The following is an 18,206-nucleotide window of genomic DNA, read 5'->3' on the forward strand; positions in this document are numbered from 1 at the left end:
CATTTGTATATATGGAGAACCTGGTGAAATTCCCTCTTCATCACACCAGTTAAAGCTGCAGGAGCCCTGCCCTCTTTTGTATCTGGTCACGCTAGGCAGGGCTCCTGCAACTTTAACTGGTGTGATGAAGAGGGAATTTCACCAGGTTCCCCATATATACAGATGACACCTGCTGAAATTTCCTTTTCACTACAACTGTTAAAGATACAGGAGCCCTGTCCTCTTTTTCATGTGGTCACCCTAGTGGGTCTGCTCCTGGGCAGACGGGCGGAGTAGGATTGTGCGGAAGGAAAGGGCAGCACTGGGTCTATATCAGGTCTCCTGTAATAATAAAAAGACTTTATTCCTTTTTTGGGGAAATTTAAGTCATTCTGAAAAAAGAAAAGAAAGGAATTCCTTCATCCCCTGTTAAAAGCCAAGGTCATCACCAGGTCTTGAACCAGTCATATAAGTTAACGTTTAAGTGGTATTGTATAACTTGCATAAGTTAATGTTTGTCAATTGTATAACTTAATGATGCCCGTCTGTGAAGACGCCCTTTGCGTTGGCCGTCTTGAATCTGCTACCAATCAGTTTTAACAGGCAAGACTGAGTTTTATTACCATTACAACTGATTAGGGTGACCATATAAAAAGGAGGACAGGGCTCCTGTAACAGTTGCATAGAAAAGGGAATTTCAGCAGGTGTCATTTGTGTATATGGAGAACCTGGTGAAATTCCCTCTTCACAACAGTTAAAACTGCAGGAGCTATACTAGAGTGACCAGATTTAAAAGAGGGCAGGGCTCCTGCAGCTTTAACTGTTCTGATGAAGAGGGAATTTCACCAGGTTCTCCATATATACAAATGACACCTGCAGTAATTCCCTTTTAAATACAACTGTTAAAGATACAGGAGCTCTGTCCTCCTTTTCATATGGTCACCCTACAACTGAGGACACAGCTGCCCCTTGTCAACTGGCCAGATCACGGAAGTCTCCTGAAGAGAACGTAAGAAGAGCCATGCTGGATCACGCCGAGGGTCCATCTGTGGCCTGAGCTACACCTGGAGACCTTCCAGGCGTCGGGAGCGATGATCCCATGGTTTTGCGCTTCCAGGATCATCCTTCAGGGTCCACACACCAGTGAGTTTTCCCAGAAGTAAAAGAGGGTCATTCTAGGGTGCCATTATATATATATATATATATATATAAAAATTACAAGAGGAGGCAGTTGTGCAATTGTGTGGGCACAATCCTGTGCAAAAGTGCAATTTTAAAACGACAACAACAAACTCACCACTGGAAGACACCAAGAGCCATTATAAACATGGCAAAAGTGCTCTGCCCCCTCACCTCTGAGGCCCACGGACTCTCCCCGCACAGCTCCTTGCCTGTTTCCTGAGCCCCACTACTTGCAGGAAAGAGGAGGACCCCGGCAGGGAAATCCACACTGCCTGCGGACCTCCAGATTGTCCCGAGACTGGAGAAAAAACCAGGTCAAAAGCAGTCCCAGATACCTCAGTAGTACTGAGTGGTCGTCCCCAGTTCACCCCAAGATCAGCTGTGTGTCATTTGGACCTGCAGGGATGAGCTTGAGTCCACCCCTGGATAAATGGCAGGTGTAGATTAGGCCAGTGTCTAAACCAGCTTTGAACATGGAACTCACAAGGAGGACATGATGCAACAGCACCTTCCCACCCATGTTCCCCAGCAAGTGTTGTACATAGGTATACCGTGTCTGACACTGGAGGTAGCATATAGCCATCAGGACTAGTAGCCATTCATAGCCTTCTCCAGGAATTTATCCAACCCCCCTTTTAAAGCCATCCAAATTGGTGGCCGTCACTACATCTTGTGGTAGCAAATTTCATAGTTTAACTGCGGTGTGTAAAGAAGAACTTCCTTTTGTCCATTCTGGATCTCTCACCAAGTAGCTTCATGGGATAATGTCAGATTCTAATATTTTGAGAGAAGGAGAAAAATGTCTCCCTATCCACTTTCTCCGCGTCATGCATGATTTTGTACATCTTCTGCTGGTCTCACATGGTTCAGAGATCTGCTTGGAAGCTACCAGGAGCAGGGCCTTGAATGGGCCTGTTCAGACAACACTTCAGGCTCTGTGGTTAGTGAAACTGGTTCTCTGGGGTTATCACTTACCACAAGCTGTACTGTCGCACACAACACTTTAAGCTATGGTTAGAACCACTAACCCTGTTGACGATCTGACTGGTTAGTGAGTGAGCAGGATTTAGCAAAATGCATCACACAAGACACTTTAAACCCCAAAACCTTAACCAGCAGGGTTTAAGGTGTCTTCTGAACAGGTCCATTGAGATTTCCTATGAAATACCCTTTCAACTGAGATCAGGTTTACACCTGTATTCCTTTGGTTGTGGTGTTTGCTGTAGGCTCTTCAGGCAAGCATTTTCGCACTGATGAGAAGACTTTTTATGGATCTATTTGTTTTTATTGTAACTTTGTGTATTTTATTTCTTCTACACCTCTCTCATATCTCTTGATGTGGAGAGGTTCACAAATTCTGTAATAAATAACAGAGGAAGTTGCAATGACACAAAACTTTGCTGTCTCCTATTCAGCCCCATCCCATTGCATGGAATTTGTGCCCACCCACCCCATTCTTTAACCATATCACACACAGGGCTGCCGTTTTAGATGTTAGATTCGCCAATTGTTACCGCCTGTGCTTTACAAGTGGGGACAGAAAAAAGGAGAAACAGGTTCTCAGGATGCAAGGAATTCTTTGTTTCAAAGCCCGAAGCGTTTCAGCCTACGTTCTTTCAAAGGCCTTCCTCGGGGGGTTGTTAAATCATGTCTGCATAAATACTTCTAGCAAGGTGATGGCCTCCTCTGATAATCACTGGTGACCATACAGCTCTGTCGTGGGCAGTTCCCGTTCCCTCCGGCATTATTATTATTATTATTATTATTATTATTATTATTATTAGTATCCCGCCTTTTGCCCAATGCTGGGCCTCAAGGCGGCCTTACAAAGTTTAAAACATACATGGGGGGGGGGGGGACACAAAACCATAAACGTTTAAAATACATAACAAAATTATAAGACATTAACATAGATGGAGGACCAGATTATTCTCCAAAGGCCTGCTGGAACAAACAAGTTTTAGCCTGCTTCTGAAAGCACAGCAAGGAGGGAGCCAGCCTAGCTTCCCCGGGAAGAGAGTTCCAGAGCACCGGAGCAGCCACCGAGAAGGCCCTCTCCCATGTCCCCACCACGCGTGCCTGTGAAGATGGTGGGACTGAAAGAAGGGCTACTCCAGAAGATCTCAAAGCACGGGCAGGCTCATAAGAGAGAAGACGTTCTTTCAAATAACCTGGACCCGAACCATATAGGGCTTTATAGGTCATAATCAGCACTTTGAATTGTGCCCGGAAACAGACTGGAAGCCAGTGGAGCTGTTTTAAAACTGGCACAAGACACTCACATTAGTGAGACTTTGTTTATTTGAGGAAATGTCACAGTAACAGGCTTAATGGTTACACACTCTCTCCAAAACACACTTAAAGCTGAATGATGGTCAGAACCCTTTAGGCTCCATGCTTCAGGCAATCAAAAAGGGCGGGGGGGGGTGTATTCTTGAAAGGCTGAGCAAACCATCCCAAGGGAGCTCCTCCGGACGCCGCATACGCTGGTAACTCATGGGGATGTGGCTAAAACAAGATCATGGGTAGGGTAAAGCACCCAGGCATGGAGTCCCATGCTTTCTGCTTAGCACTGGCAACTCCCTGCCACCTGAGTCAGGCAGAGAGAAAGATCACGCACCAGTCAATCCCAGCCTGCTGAACGCTGAGCGATCCTTGTAAGCAAGATCACGGGGAAGGGAATATCTCAGGTAGAGGAACCCCCCTCCACGTAACGTTAACTCCGGGGAAGTTCTGTTGCTGCCTAAATCACACCACACACACACACACTCTACAAGAAATGCAAGTCCAAGGCTATGAAAAGCCTCACAGCACTTTTCATGGCACAGTCCTTAGATCTCCAAAGTCCGAATAGCAAAGCGCCCACGTGCAGAGTGCTTTCAGAGTCCCAAGCGGAGATGGAATCCAACGCAGGAAGGATTTCAGGCCTTGCGTCGAGAGAGATCATGAAACCTAGCAAAGCTTTTTCAGCTGTGCACCAACATTTATAGCCTATTCGAAGCCACTTGACAGACAGTTCCTCTGTCCTGTAAGCCATGCTCACGTGCCAACAGGGTGGAGCTGCTCCACCCACTACAGTGATGCTACAATCTGAGTGACACTCCCAAGCGGTGCCCCCCAACTTTCCAAAACACTCCCCAGTTCCCAGAGAACCTTCAGCTTCAAGGCCGGAACAGGGAGTTGCAGAGACATCAGGCACTTATTTATTTATTTATTTATTTATTACATTTTTATACCGCCCAATAGCCGAAGCTCTCTGGGCGGTTCACAAAAATCAAAACCATAATAAAACAACCAACAGGTTAAAAGCACAAATACAAAATACAGTATAAAAAGCACAACCAGGATAAAAACCATGCAGCAAAATTGATATAAGATTAAAATACAGAGTTAGAACAGTAAAATTTACATTTAAGTTAAAATTAAGTGTTACAATACTGAGAGAATAAAAAGGTCTTCAGCGGGCGACGAAAAGAGTACAGTGTAGGCGCCAGGCGGACCTCTCCGGGGAGCTCATTCCACAACCGGGTGCCACAGCAGAGAAAGCCCTCCTCCTAGTAGCCACCTGCCTCACTTCCTTTGGCTCACGGAGAAGGACCCTGCAGATGATCTTAAGGTCTGGGCAGATACATATGGGAGGAGGTGTTCCTTCTAATAACCTGGCCCCAAACTGTTTAGGGCTTTAAATGTCAATACCAGCACTTTGAATCGGGCCCGGACCTGGACTGGCACTCTATAACTATTCCTAATAAATCGACCTACGTTCAACAAAGCCTCCGGCCTTGTACCTATACCTGAAAAGCTCCGCCTTTCTTTTTTCTTTTTTGTGCTTTACAAGTCACTTCCCTGCCCTTGGATATGTATTACCCCAGATTGCTGTTGCTCTGAAGTCGCCTGAAGCTGTAAAACGCTAAGGAAACATCAACTCAGTCCAAAATTGCTGCCGGACTTGGGTAAACACTCTCTTCAAAGGCAATAAACTCAAGAGACCGAAAAGTAAATCAAAGGCCTTGATGAAATCCAGACTAGACTTTGCTCCGATTCAATGACCATCTGTTTTCACAAAGTAGACGAAAAAGAGGTGTGCACAGGCTTCGGAAACCCAGAAAGGGTCTCTAGAAGTTAGGCATAATACTCCCATCCCATTAATTATGGGGGGAAGAACTCACGCCAACCATAGTAAACTAATTTGACATCAAGAAGACTAAGCTAAAATTTTCTCCTAAACATTTATGCATGTACGGAAGTACGGACGTATTTATTTATTCATAAAAGTATTTTTGGTCCTCACAAGGCACCCCAAAGCGGTTTACAAAGCAACTTCAAATAACAAAAATTAAAACAAAAACCTTAACACCGCAGTTAAAATCTTTAATATTAAAAGCTACTAGAAGCCAAGCGGGGTAGGAGTGTTTTCACTGCCATCAGGGATGGGTCAACTCTCATCTCATTGGGAGAGAATTCCATAACCAGGGTGATGCCACAAAAAAGGCCCTGGTGGTGGGACATCTTCAGAGATGTGGGGCTCAATCCTTGCAAGGCCTCTGAATGCAGAGGCTCCGTTACCTAGCTTTACTGATAGCATTTTACATTCTTGTCATTGGTAAGGGAGAGAGCACATAATTTTCATGTACAAAATCACAGGTTCAATCCCTGGCACCCCCAGTTAAACAGAATCAGCCACTACCACGCAAAATACACAATACTGGGTGGGATTGTTTGTTTGTTTGTTTGTTTGTTTGTTGGAAAGACGTCTAAGCACTGGAGGCCAGTGGCTCTGATTTCATAGAATCATAGAATAGTAGAGTTGGAAGGGGCCTAAAAGGCCATCCAGTCCAACCCCCTGCTCAATGCAGGAATCCCCCCTAAAGCATCCCTGACAGATGGTTGTCCAGCTGCCTCTTGAAGGCCTCTAGTGTGGGAGAGCCCACCACCTCCCTAGGTAACTGCTTCCATTGTCGTATTGCTCTAACAGTCAGGAAGTTTTTCCTGATGTCCAGCCGGAATCTGGCTTCCTTTAACTTGAGCCCATTTATTTATTTATTTATTATATTTTTATACCGCCCAATAGCCGAAGTTCTCTGGGCAGTTATTCCGTGTCCTCCGCTCTGGGAGGATCGAGAAGAGATCCTGACCCTCCTCTGTATGACAACCTTTTAAGTATTTGAAGAGTGCGATCATGTCTCCCCTCCATCTTCTCTTCTCCAGGCTCAGTGGGGCTGTGAATCCATTCTGGGTTTTAGTCAGAACCATCCAGAACTCTAGAAGAGCTGTTTGAACTGCTGATCTCTCTCCCTAAAATACTTCCAGCACCTTGGATAGCTCCTTTAAAGTTCTGGCTAGTTCTGACTACAACCCAGAATGGATATAAATCTCCACCGAAATTGGAGCCACCAGCCTCCAATGCTTCTAAGACAAATTGTCGGGCACTTACCCCAACTTCTTTGGTTGTGGAGCTGATGGCGCCCCCTGACTGGTCGCCATCGGCTGGGCTGGACAGGGAAGGGGGCGGACCAGGAGCTCCAAGTCTGGCGTCGCAGGTCTCTGTAAATAAATAAATAAATAAATATGGGGGAGGAGAGGAATGGGGCAGGGAGGAGGTCACCGCCAGGCTGAGGGGGAGGAATGGGGCAGTCAAATTCATAGAGCACAAGGCAACCAATGGCTATTAGCCCTAATGGCTATATGCTACCTCCAGTATCACAGGCAGTATGCCTATGCACACCAGTTCCTGGGGAACATGGGTGGGAGGGTGCCGTTGCACTCATGTCCTGTTTGTGGGTCCCTGGCTGATGGCTGGTTGGCTACTGTGTGAACAGAGCGCTGGACTAGATGCACCCTTGGCCTGATCCAGCATGGCCCTTCTTATGGTCTTATGTATACATTATGCTTAGTTTGGTTTCATACTACTTCAACTGGCATGGCTTTTTCCCCTTCCTCCCACCCTGAAAATTGTGGGACTTGTAGTTTGGTGAGAGTGCTAAGCAGACCCCTCTTGAAGACCCCTGGCTTTCTTCATAGGACAACAATTACCAGGGGTCTCTACGGGTTGGGGAGTATTAAGTTGACCGTATGGAAAGGAGGACAGGTTTCCCGTATCTTTAACAGTTGTCTAGAAAAGGGAATTTCAGCAGGTGTCTTTTGTATTCAGGCAGCACCTGGTGAACTTCCCCCTTCATCACAATAGTTGAAGCTGCAGGAGCCCTGCCCTCTTTTGTATCTAATCTCTCTAGTATAGCTATTGCAGCTTTAACTGTTGTGATGAAGAGGGCAGTTCACCAGGTGCTGCAGGCATACAAATGACACCTGCTGAAATTCCCCTTTCTACATAACTGTTAAAGATACAGAAGCCCTGTCCTCCTTTTCACGTGGTCATCCTAGTATTAATCTAGTTTAAAAACACAGGCCTTTAGAACTGTCCTCTTCCTATTCGCAAAAAATCCTCCAATATCCACTAGATGGCGCTAATCTTTCATTGCTCCCAGATTCAATTTGACTCTCAAACCCTTATCAATGGCAGACATTCACTTGCTTTAAGAAATTGCTTCACTTTGCCCTTTGCAGAAAGGTGACCCGCACTCAAAGGTTAGAGAGAAAAGCCTTCCTTGATACAGATCTCCACAGCAGCATAATAATAGAACCCAGGATGACATTTCAGTAGGGCATAGGTGGTAGGTCCCCCTCCGCACCACCAAGCTTTCAAACCTCACAAGACAATAATTACGGAGTAGCTAGATTCATAGAATCATAGAATAGCAGAGTTGGAAGGGGCCTACAAGGCCATCGAGTCCAACCCCCTGCTCAATGCAGGAATCCACCCTAAAGCATCCCTGACAGATGCTTGTCCAGCTGCCTCTTGAAGGCCTCTAGTGTGGGAGAGGCCACGACCTCCCGAGGTAACTGATTCCATTGTCGTACCGCTCTAACCGTCAGGAAGTTTTTCCTGATGTCCAGCCGGAAACTGCATTCCTTTAACTTGAGCCCGTTATTCCGTGTCCTGCACTCTGGGAGGATTGAGAAGAGATCCTGGCCCTCCTCTGTGTGACAACCTTTCAAGTATTTGAAGAGTGCTAGCCTGTCTCCCCTCAATCTTGATAGCACTCTTCAAATACTTAAAAGGTTGTCACACTAGTTCCCTACAATAAGTGGCTGGAAATGTGATAGAGCCAGACACAGTAGGAAGCTGTGGGTCAGTTTCTTGGGCGCTGACTTGACGGTGGCGTGTCTGCGCCACGAGACCTCGGGCTCTCTCATTGGCGCTCCTTCCCGGCATCTGCAGAGGAAGGAGCACCAAGGCGGAGTTGCTGCCACCACCAGGCCGAGCACCAAGGATGGGGGAGAACTGGGGCAGCTGGCTCTCCTCCCTCTGACCTCCCTCTGGCAGCCCCGTTTCTCCCCCCCCCCACCCTCATATTATTGTTGTTGTTGTTCTGTAGATACAAACCTTTGCATCTACAGATTAAACAATAAAAATAAAAAAGATTGAAGCAATGGGGCACCCAAAGGAGGGTCAGAGGGAGGAGAGCCAGCTGCCCCATTCCTCCCCCTCAGCCTGGCGGTGGCCTCCTCCCTGCCCCATTCCTCTCCTCCCCCATATTTATTTATTTATTTATTTATTTATTTACAGAGACCTGCGACGCCAGACTTGGAGCTCCTGGTCCGCCCCCTTCCCTGTCCAGCCCAGCCGATGGCGAGCAGTCAGGGGGCGCCATCAGCTCCACAACCAAAGAAGTTGGGGTAAGTGCCCGACAATTTTTAAAGCAGAGGTGTTTTTTGGAGTTTGCCCCCGAATGGGTTCGCAATGGCGGCTGTGTCATGTAGACGACCTGCCACCACTCTGAATCCACCCCGGGGCAAAACCTTCGTCAAGACAAGCCCATGCTCACATGTAGTCCTTTCTGAGTTGTAAGTTGTAGAACAGACACAGAACTCATGACTTTTTCTTATGGTGGTTTCCAAACTTTGCCTGTCCATTCCCCACCCAGTGAAAACACAGAGCTCTTCCTACCTCTAAGCCGCCGAAACAACGTTTTTTCCTTTTCCCAGAAGCTGATCAGCAACTTGCTACTACTGACGGAGCAGTGATAACATAAACATTCTATGACGTCACTGCATTTCAGCCAATGGCTCTGGGACAGAACAAAGAGGTGAGCTCCCAGGTAACGAGATGTGCAGATGTGCTCTTTCGTGTATGAAGATGGATTAGCAGGAGGTTTGAGACGTTTTCCATGCAATGCACACTTATATAGAATTTGCTGGCCCTGATTCAGATGGGGATATTTATTTATTTATTTATTTATTTATTTATTTATTTATTTATTATTATTGCATTTATATCCTGCCTTGTTTCCTCCAAGGAACCCAAGGTGGCATACATAATCCTCCTCCTCTCCATTTTATCTTCACAACAACAACCCTGTGAGGTAGGTTGGGCTGAGAGTCTGTGACTGGCCCAAAGTCACACAGTAGGTTTCCAGGGCCGAGTGAGGACTAGAACCTGAATCTCCTGACTCCTAGTCCAGGACTTTAGCCACCACACCACACTATTATTTATTTATTTATTATGTTTATTTAATATATTTCTATACCACCCAATAACTTTTTTTTAAAGATACAGAGAAACCCGTGGACGATAGGTCTTGCCATGGCTGAACCTCCATGTTTAGGGGCAGTGTACCTCTGAATATTAGAAGGGGCTAAACCACAGGAGAGGGTCTTAACTTCTCCTCGTAGACTTCCCACTGGAATGGGATTGACTGCTGCTGGGAACAGGATGTTCAACAGAAAAGCCCTGCTGGATCACTCCAAAGGTTCATCTGGTCTAGTATTCTGTTTCCAAACAACTTTAGTTTTAGACCACAAGCCTCTGAAACAGGGCAGACATCAAGAGTAGGCATGGTTGGGCAGCTACAGAGGGCCCAGATCCAAGGAAGGGACCCACTGACGGGGGCCCCTGAACTTGCTCCTCTTCTCTTCACTGTTTCAACCTGCCTGTTCACGCTGGCTCAGACAACGGTGACGGTGAGAAGGAGGAACAGGAGACGCCCCTGCCTCCTTACTCACTGGCTTTCTGCCTCTCAAGCAAGCAAGTAAGAATCATAGAATCATAGAATCATAGAATAGCAGAGTTGGAAGGGGTCTACAAGGCCATCAAGTCCAACCCCCTAGTCAATGCAGGAATCCACCCTACAGCATACTTGACAGATGGTTGTCCAGCTGCCTCTTGAAGGCCTCTGGTGTGGGAGAGCCCACAACCTCCCTAGGTAACTGATTCCATTGTCGTACTGCTCTAACAGTCAGGACGTTTTTCCTGATGTCCAGCTGGAATCTGGCTTCCTTTAACTTGAGCCCGTTATTCTGTGTCCTGCACTCTGGGAGGATCGAGAAGAGATCCTGGCCCTCTGTGTGACAACCTTTTAAGTCTTTGAAGAGTGCTCTCATGTCTCCCCTCAATCTTCTCTTCTCCAGGCTAAACATGCCCAGTTCTTTCAGTCTCTCTTCATAAGGCTTTGTTTCCAGACCCCTGATCATCCTGGTTGCCCTCCTCTGAACACGCTCCAGCTTGTCTGCATCCTTCTTGAACTGTGGAGCCCAGAACTGGACACAATACTCTAGATGAGGCCTAACCAGGGCCGAGCATTGATGAGGGAGAGGAGGAGGAGGAGGAGGAGGAGCCAGAGCTGGTGATGATGGTGGTGCAAAGGGAGACGGACTGAAGGAGGCGTCCCGCTGAAAGCACGTTGACCAAAGTTCTTCCAAAACCTAGAGCTGGCTCCGCTCTGAGAGTTTACACAAGCTGTTGGACCATTCCATAAGCACTAAAATTAAAAAAAGAATAATGTTAAGTAAATACATTTAAAATAATTCAAAAGAGAAGAGTATCAGGCTGGTTTGAAAGCCCTTTTCAAACCAGCTTGGCTGATGGATGGATGGATGGATGGATTGTTATGGTGCAGCAGCAATGTAATAATAAGAATAAGAATAATAAGAATAATAAATTTATTTGTTACCCGCCTCTCCCTCCAGATCGAGGCGTGGTACAACACAAATGCAAACGTCATAAAATAGATATAATTAAAACATTCAAAACTAATACATCATTAAAAGCAGCACATTATTAAAAGGCATCTTAAAATTCAACTGGGTAGGCCTGCCGGAAGAGATCAGTCTTTATAGCTTTCTTAAAATCTGGAAGATTGTTAAATTGACGAATCTCTCCCAGCAGATCATTCCATAATCTAGGAAAAGGTCCTCTGCGTAACCGTTGTTAATCTAGTTTTTGCTAGCTGAAGTAGATTCTTCCCAGAGGACTTGAGTGTGTGGGGTGGATTGTATGGGAGAAGGCGATCCCGCAGGTAGCCTGGACCCAAACCATGTAGGGCTTTAAAGGTGATAACCAACACTTTATACTTCACCCGGAAACTAATTGGCAGCCAGTGAAGAGATTTTAAAACTGGTGTAATGTGGTGTCCCCCCTAGGTGTGAGGTCAAATGCATGTTTTCCTTCCTCCTTCTTTCATCTTGATGCTGTTTCAGACTTAAACACCCCCTGTGTCCAGTGTCCAGTCCGCTGGCTTTCTGCTTCATTGCTATGAGCCTTTGATCTTGCCTCGTGTTCCCACCTGATCTTTAGAAGAATGGAGGAAAATCAGCGTAGCTGATCTGCTGCTCAGGGGCCAAGCGGTCATCACCAGGTGTCTGCACAATCCCTTTTACCCCTCTGGCTGTCTTTGCAAAGCCCTCTGTGTTTGTAGCGAAATGCCCAGCTGGGAGAAGAATGGACTCCTTTTGCCTCTTGGGTTTGTTTTCTTACTGAGCTGCCGGATTCGTTGTGGCATTCACCGTGCCAAGATTCAGTCAAACATGCAGTCCCTAGCAGAGCCCAGCAAAAGACAAGTGCTGCAAATGTTTTGAAAGCCTGTCTATTTTCCTCCTTTCTACAAGAGAGCTCCGGCTATTGGGCGGTATAGAAATGTAATAAATAAATAAATAAATAAATAAATAAATAAGGTTATCCTGCGGGACTGTGCTTTGGGACAGCAGGACTGGTACCAATGGGTGGGAATTGCATGGAAACAAATTTCAGCTAATCATTAGGGGAAATGTCCTAAGCGCAAGAACTGTTCAACTCTGGAAGTGACTGGCTCTGGATGCAGCAGAGGCTGGTGACTCCGATCGTGGTGGGGTGTGTGAATCCAGTCCGGGTTTCAGTCAGAACCAGCAGAACTCTAAAGCTGCTATTCAAGGTGCATAACCCTATCCCCAAAATACACTTTGGATAGCTCTTTTGGAGTTCTGGCTGGTTCTAACTGAAACCCAGACTGGATTCATAACCTCACCGAAATTGGAGCCACCAGCCTCTACTGACTGGGCGTTGATGGGCTATCCTTCACTGGAGGGATATGGACAGATAGTAGACAGCCATCCGTGAGAGATGCTGCAGCTGCAGATTCTCACACTGGGCAAAGGGTTGGACTAGCTGACCTCCAAGATCCCTTCCAACTCTACGATTTGATGATAGCCCCCACCCCAAAACTACATGGCAGAGAAGCACACGCAGCCAGTGACTCCACTTCACTCATGGAGCCTCCATCCATGATGCTCTGATCTGAGGACACTTTAAAATGTAGTTTCGTTTTATTTATTTTTAAATGCACATTTTCATGCTTTAACCAATGGGAGAAAAGTGTGCAGGAAAATGCAGAGGGTGGTTTTCTGTTAGGAATGCACATTTTTTTCTGTTTGAACAAAAAGAAAAGAAAAGAAACAGGTCAAAAATGAGAAGGGGCATGAGACAAAATGAGCTGCGAAGTGGAGATTGGAGAATCTTGGTAATTGTGAGTATCCCTAGTTCCCCCATCCCTAGTGGGTGGACTTCGGGGCTCAGTAAAAACTAAAAGAGATCCCACAAGTCTAAAGTCTATCCACCTTCGAGTGAGATTATGGCTCCCATTCACAATTATTTTGGCTGCTGTTCATGCGGTCCAAGGTAGCTGAAGCAGTTCTGCCCTGTCATCTCTATGAGGAAGGGCGAGGGGAGCACAGCTTCCTCAAAGCCAGGAAACCCAACTATCCTATGCCCCTCCTCAGATGCTGTCTAGGGTAGGGTGACCCCCATGGAAAGGAGGGCAGGGCTCCTGTGTCTTTAACAGTTGTATTGCAAAGGGAATTTCGGCAGGTGTCAGTTACATGCGTGCAGCACCTGGTGAAATTACCTCTCCATCGCAACCATTAAAGCTGCAGGAGCCCTGCCCTCTTCTGTATCTGGTGGCTCTAGTATAGCTCCTGCAGCTTTAACAGTTGTGAGGAAGAGGGAATTTCACCAAGTGCTGCATACGTGCAAATGACACCTGCTGAAATTCCCTTTGCAATGCAACTGTTAAAGACACAGGAGCCCTGTCCGCCTTTCTATATGGCCACCCTAGTTTTCAGGCCACTGAGCATGCTCAGCCGTCATTTGGCTGTTTTGGTCCTCTCTCCCTGACCCCCCCCCCCTCAACTTCGGCTAGTGTTTGTTTGTTTGTTTGTTTAATGCTTCAGCAAAACTTTGGGATTCTTTCAAGCTTGCTGATCCCTGCCACTGACCTGCGGGCGGAGGCAGTTTTTTGCCCACAAAAGGAACTGCAGCCAGAACACGAGTTTGCAATTAGTACATATGATCAGTTGTGTCTCCTACAACTGATTAGCTCTGATGCAAACTTCTCTCTCTCTCTCTCTCTCTCTCTCTCTCTCTCTCTCTCTCTCTCTCTCTCTCAAGCACACACCTTCACTCTTTCTGCACGAACAGCACATTCTTGTGGGCATCTTGACTGGAAATTCTTCACCTATAAAGTGCCAGTTTTTCTGCTAACGTCCAGAAGAAACAGGGGAAAGAATGTCGCATCTCGCAACAGTACTGTACTTCAGTTGGAAACGGTGTGTGGCCCCGTTGCTTCATGCTCTGAAAACAGAGCCTTTCCCCCCTCTTGAAGGGAACTACAGGCCATACTTTCCTCGACATGGCCGTCAGATAGCTTCGCAAGGGAATGACGTGCACCACCTTGGCACTACAAAAAGGGCTCTCTTAAGCTGCACTTGCTGCTAACTTTTATCTGCAGCCGTTGTCTCTGTTCTAAGCAAACTGTCAAGGAAGGGAAAAGGCATACAGTGGATCAATGGGGCATGGTGGCTTCGATTTAGGACGGGCTGCGAATCCACTCTGGGTTTTAGCCAGAACTCTAAAGAAAACTATCCGAGGTGCTGAACCTATTTTGAGAGTAGGGTTAAGCTCCTTTAGAGTTCTGGTTAGTTCTCATGGAAACCCAGAATGGATTCATAGCCCCAACAAAATTAGAGCCACCAGCCTCCACTGTGGTGGCTTCAAAGGACATACAGTGAATTCTACTATCCTCCTTCTTTGTTATAAGATAAAGCAGTCTGTTTCGCTGTGGTGTTATTTTGCAGAAAAGGTCAGTAAGTCTCACAGGCTTTTCAATCTGTATTTCAATTCGCACTCTCCCAAACATTTTTTTTCCAGCCATTCTCATTCGATTCAATAGAAAAGAAATTGCTTTTGAAAACAAATTCACAGGAGAAGAAAATGTTGGAGTAACCCTCATGGGCTGGGTTTCGGGTTCATATGAGGTGCAGAGGGGTTTGTGCACGTGTCATAGGAACATGAGAAGAGCCCTGCTGGATCAGACCGAGGGTCCATCTAGTCCAGCAGTCTGTTCACACAGGGGCCAACCAGCCATCGGCCAGGGATGAACAAGCTGGACATGGTGCAACAGCACCCTCCCACCCATGTTCCCCAGCAACTGCTGCACACAGGCTTACTGCCTCGGATACTGAAAGTAGCACATAACCATCAGGGCTAGTAGCCATTGATAGCCTTCACCTCCAGGAATTTATCCAACCCCCTTTTAAAGCCATCCAGATTGGTGGCCATCACTACATCTTGTGGTTGTGAGTTCCATAATTTAACTATGCTACTGTGTGAAGTCCTTCCTTTTATTTGTCCTGAACCTCCCACCAATCAGCTTCCTGGGATGAACCTGTGTCCTAGTATTATGAGAGAGGGAGAATTTTTTCTCCCTCTCCACATTCTCCGCACCATGCATGATTTTGTACACCCCATCATGTCTCCCTTTACCCTCCCTTCTCCAACCCCTTGATCATTTTAGAGCTTTATCACACCAGCGTTATACTGTGCAATCACTGTGAACTGGTGCAAAGGACTCTGAAGTATTCCACTTTATAATCTGCTTTTATTGTGAAGTACTCTGAAGTTTTCCACTTTATAATCTGCTTTTATTGTGAAGTACTCCCATGCATCCTGCTTTAATTGTGCTTCAAAGGCAAAAGAACCGCCCTTTTTGGCGACTACTTTTGGAGCGAATCATTTGTTGTTTTCTGAGCGGCCACTGGGGGCCCAAGAGCAGGATTTGATATGTTTAAAGAAAAATTAAACAAATGCTTACATCTGCGTAAGTTTTAAAGATAGAGACATCAAAATTGGCACAGTAATAGATATTAAGGAGAGCTTTAAGCATACTAAATTTGAATTGGATTGGGCCATCTGTTGATTTTTTAATAATTTTTTGGGGGGATGTAAAAAAAATCATTAAATCTTAAACCCATTTCCTGGTATGCAAAGGATCTTAGGAGCGCTGCTGCCCAGGGTGTGATTTAGCTAGCAGCAAAAACAACAATGACAGCTAAACGCTATAGGGAATAATTTGAGGGAATCTGGTATGTGGGATGAAGCTATTAGTTGCCTTTTTCCAGCTCTAATATAGCTAGAAAGATAGAAAGATAGATAGATGCGGTGAACAGAAAATTATGGAACTCACTACTACAAGATGTAGTGATGGCCACCAATTTGGCCACTTGGAGAACAACAAAAGATTCACCCTTACAGGGGTGCTAAAATACAATGTTTCCTTTGGCTAAGAAGCACAATTAAAGCAGGATGCAGGGGAGTACTTCACAGTCAACGCAGATTATAAGATGGAAAACTTCAGAGACCTTTGCATGCAATTCGCAGTGATTGCACAGTATAACGCTGGTGTGATGAAGCTATTAGACAGAAAAGAGTCTTAAAATTCCCAGCATGCCCCAGCCAGCCAAGGTGGGGCATTCTGGGAGTTGTAGGACTTTTTCTTCTGTCTCAACCTGCATAGGATTGCAACATAAGTGAATAGATACATATGTGTTGGAATTGTGAACATGTACAAAAATTATGGAAAATGGTGTATAGAGAAATAAATGAAATAACTGGAATGGATTTAAAAGAAACACCAAGTGTAGCATTACTATCAATGTATGGAAATCTTAAATGTAATCAGATGGAAAAAGAATTAATAACAAACCTGTTAACAGCTGCAAGGTTAATGATATCCAGAAATTGGAAGGTTCAAGGAGATTATGATATAGAAGATTGGTATAAAGAAATATGGGATATTGCTGTAAATGATAAATTAACATGTAATATTAGATTTAGAAGGGGAATAATAAAAAAAAATGATTTTGAAGAGATATGGAAATTGTTCCTAGAACATGTATTGTTAAAAGGGAGAGGAACACCGCCAGAAGATTCAATGCAATTTTGGAAACTAGAATAAGATCCCGAGGGTGGGGGGGGGGGCACTTATTAATGTGAGTTAGTTAAGAAGTAGAATGTATAGCTAAGAAATAAGAGAAATGTTATGTTTGTATATGATTTATTATGTGTTGTTAAATAATAAAAATTATATTAAAAAAAATAAGTGAATAGAGAACTACAGATGCATTTTGTTGTTCACTTGGGAATGGATGAGAGCAGCCAACAGATTTTACAAGAGTTGGGATTATAACCTGTGCTTTGTTCTGCACTTGTCCTCTGCCAGAATGTCAAGGCAATGAAAATAATAGCCTGGTTCTCACTTTTGCAGCAAACCTGTGTTGGAGGAGAGAGGAAAAGGAGTCCTGCCTTTTTACTACAATGCACACTTTTGCAATAGATATACACTATGGTGGGACATGGGAGAGGGCTTTCTCTGTTGTGCCCCCCCCCCCCAGCTGTGGAATGCCCTCCCCTTGGAGGCCCGACTGGTGTCAACACTGATTTTATTTCGATGCCAAGTAAAAACATGGCTTTTTAACAAAGCCTTTGATAGTTAAATCCACTAAGATGGCATCTTGTTTTAACTGTTTCAACTGCTTTTACTGCTTTTAAATTATATATTGTTTTAACTTGGTTCATAGTTTAATTTGTTTTTAACTGTGCATATTTATTGTTTTATACTTTATGCTTTTATCTGTACGCCGCTCTGAGATCTTAATGATATAGGGCGGGATATAAATAGGGTGACCCTATGAAAAGGAGGACAGGGCTCCTGTATCTTTAACAGTTGCACAGAAAAGGGAATTTCAGCAGGTGTCATTTGTATATATGGAGAACCTGGTGAAATTCCCTCTTCATCACAACAGTTAAAGCTGCAGGAGCTATACTAAAGTGACCAGATTTAAAAGAGGGCAGGGCACCTGCAGCTTTAACTGTTGTGATGAAGAGGAAATTTCACCAAGTTCTCCATATATACAAATGACACCTGCTGAAATTTCCTTTTCAATACAACTGTTAAAGATACAGGAGCCCTGCCTTCCTTTTCATATGGTCACCCTAGATATAAACGTTTTAAATAATAAATAAATAAATAACACGCTTTTGCAATACGGGTTGAGATTTAGGTTGCAATCCAATATGGTGACCTTGGCTATGAAATAAAACCACAGCTAAAAATACTGCTATTCTGAATCCAGAAGTAGGATGGTAGTAAATTAAAAAGGGGGGTGAATGAGAAACACCCATACAGATGGGAGCGTCTAGATCATACCGTATGAAGATTCAGGTTAATCTTGTAGGGCATAATAGGACTTAAGGAATTAGGAACGATCAGTTCAGCTGTATTTAAGGCAAAGTTCTAGATAGACAGACAAATAGAATTGAACTTTTGGGAGAAACAACAGAGAAGTGTTTGCATAGGCGGGTGGAGAGAAAATAAGTGGTTTGAAATGGCCTCAGAACT

This window comes from Elgaria multicarinata, chromosome 10 (assembly GCF_023053635.1).
Source record: "Elgaria multicarinata webbii isolate HBS135686 ecotype San Diego chromosome 10, rElgMul1.1.pri, whole genome shotgun sequence".
In the NCBI taxonomy this organism is placed as follows: domain Eukaryota; kingdom Metazoa; phylum Chordata; class Lepidosauria; order Squamata; family Anguidae; genus Elgaria; species Elgaria multicarinata.